This window comes from Chenopodium album, chromosome 5 (assembly GCF_948465745.1).
Source record: "Chenopodium album chromosome 5, dcCheAlbu1.1, whole genome shotgun sequence".
NCBI classification, from domain to species: domain Eukaryota; kingdom Viridiplantae; phylum Streptophyta; class Magnoliopsida; order Caryophyllales; family Amaranthaceae; genus Chenopodium; species Chenopodium album.
Genome location: NC_137838.1, coordinates 51,703,886 through 51,706,685, shown reverse-complemented (window position 1 = coordinate 51,706,685; position 2,800 = coordinate 51,703,886). Strand labels below are relative to the sequence as shown.

The 2,800-nt window shown below is 37.1% G+C and overlaps 1 non-coding gene across 1 annotated transcript; it reads right to left on the bottom strand.

The window, feature by feature from the left end:
- Positions 1 to 1,398: 1,398 nt before the first annotated feature.
- LOC145633412 (small nucleolar RNA R71) lies at positions 1,399 to 1,505 on the bottom strand. The gene has a single exon (XR_014112739.1). It is a non-coding gene; the product is annotated as a small nucleolar RNA R71 (small nucleolar RNA).
- Positions 1,506 to 2,800: the final 1,295 nt, after the last annotated feature.

Sequence of the window (2,800 nt, the reverse complement as noted above, 5' to 3'; positions counted from 1 at the left end):
TCATTAATCCAGATTTCTTTTGGTAACAATTTCTTCTCTTTTAATTTCAGTTATTTTATTTAATTCTTTCATTATGTCTTGCTTTATTGATTTGATTAGTTTAGATTTAATTATGCTTGATTTTTGGGAATCTAATAAATAATATGAAGGGGTAAATTTGTGATTGTGATTATCAATGCTTGGTTAATTTCCTATTGATTGATTTAATGCTATGCAATTAGGTTTGGCCAGATTTAATTGTATGAGTTTAGCAATATTAATTCGAGATTCGACAGATGAGAATTGATGTTTAGGCTTAGTTTCAATAGGCGGACTAATTTATAAATGGTTAAGTCGAGATTCGACAGATGAGATTTAATACCGGTAAATTAAATCTGTGATTATAATACGTAGCGAAAGCCCTTTATAATCTGATTAATCAATGCTTAATGATGTTTATTATGATTTTCCCTGGAATATTGTTTATTAGTGAACCCATGCCCTAGGCCTTTTAATATTTAAGTTCTTCCTACTTTATTTTCTCTATCATATTCTTCGTAGTATAGTCTTTAATTACAACAACATTGGTTACCTTGTTATTTAGATTATAATAATTAATTAGGAGTAGAAAGACTTGTTTCCCTGTGGGTTCGACCCTACTTCCCTATCTGTATTAGTTAGAGGACTTAGGTAATACTTTTGATTAGGGGATACGACTTTACCCTATCAAAATTTGGCGTCGTTGCCGGGGAAACGGTTTTATTTTTATTTTCTAATTAATTTTTGTAGTCTAGATTATCCCCTTTTGTCTCAGAGAACGTTAGTTCTTTGAAGCAATTCTCATATTTGTATTTTAGTTCCTTGTTTATGCCCAGGTGTTCCAGATCAGGTTACATCCCATTTGATCTTGAGATCGAGCGCTTGTTTCATAGGTAAACGAAAATTTATAGACAAATTCTGGCGGGTTTTGAGGAGGACAATAGTCGAAGAGACCCTCCCTCTGATTCTAGTGACGCAGAAATTCCTTCAGAATCAGAGATGACGGCCCAAAAGAAATTCAGTGACTACTTGCAGCCGAAGCTCACAGATTTCCCGCACCTTACTCCCACTCCAGCTCTAGATGGAGTTCAATTTGAGATCAAGCCCCAATTTATTACTATGATAGAGAGGAAGCAATTCAGTGGAGCTAAGGGTGAAGATCCTAATCTTCACATTGCAGATTTCTGTCAATATTGTAACACCATTAGACAAGCCGGGCTCACGCAGGACCAAATCAGGGAGATTCTTTTTCCCTTTTCATTATGTGGCTAAGCTAAATTATGGTTTAATGGTTTGAATAGAACTACACTTGGTATTATTGACTAGGAAACTCTTGCTTTGAATTTCTATAATAAATATTATCCAGCAGAGAGAACAGTGGTACTAAGGAGTGACATTCAGAACTTCGCTCAAGAGGCTGACGAAACGCTATATGAGGCTTGGGAGCGGTTCAAGGATCTATAGAGAGAATGCCCCCACCACAACCTATCACAATGGCTAATGAACCAAGCTTTCTACAATGGACTTGGAAATTCTTCTAGATTAGTTCTAGATTCTGCAGCGAGTGGGAGATTCATGATTTTAAATGTGGACGATGCAAGACAGGTTATCGAAGACATGGCAATACATAATTCCCAATACGGGAATCCGAGAGGGTTTGCAAATAAAGGAAAACATAATGTCGATTTCGTATCCTTTTGCAAGCTCAATTAACGTCTATTTGTCAAAAATTAGATAATCTTACTACTACTCCTAACTCTGTAGCTAATGTTTCTGCTGTTGCTAACAACAAAGCTTTTTGTGAAAATTGTGGAATTGTAGGGCATTAGGAGCAAGATTGTAGGAGTTCCATGGAACAAGTTAATGCCTTTCAAACCTATAGGTAGAATAACCCATATTCCAACTCTTATAATGCCGGTTACCGGAACCATCCATATCTTTTGTACCGGAGTACCAATGTACAAAACCCTCCACCTCCACAACAACCACAACAGCAACCCCCACCACAGCAAAAATATTACCATCCAAATTCTGGCGAGAAAAGCCAAGCATCACCCTCATCATCTTCTGACCCTGCCATGACAGAAATTAGAGCAATGCTTACTAATATGCAAAAGCATATGGAGAGTAGGGATGCTCAAATTGATTCTATTTTAGCCCACAATAAAATCATGGATAATCAAATTGCACAACTTTCATCTACCCTACAATCCCGTCAGCAGGGAGCTCTACCATCACAGCCTATCCATCCTACAGATCATGCCAATGAAATCACTCTAAGGATTGGTTCACATTATGATGGACCTCCTATGCCAAAGGAAGATGGACCAGTTCCTGAGCTAGATTCCTCTATACCAAACGCTAATCCTACTAACCCTGTAGGGCTACAAACAGATACCACTCCTTCTAATGTTTCTGTGAAGGGTAAATCTCAGGATAAGGGGGGAGATGTGTAGAGGCCGATTATCAAACTACTGTTCCCTAATAGACAATTGAAGAGTAAGTTTGATAAACAATTCGGTAAGTTTTTAGAGGTTGTGAAAAACCTGCAGGTAACAGTTCCTTTCACTGATTTAATCACTTAGGTTCCTGCATATGCTAAATTTATGAAAGACATTCTGACTAGGAAAAGGGCCTTTAGTGAAGTAAAAACTGTAGCTTTCACAGAGGAGTGTAGCGCTCTATTGCAAAATAAATCTCCTCCTATATTTAAGGATCCCGGTAGTTTTTCTATCCCTTATCATATAGGGAATGTTTTTATTGATAAAGCTTTGTGTTATTT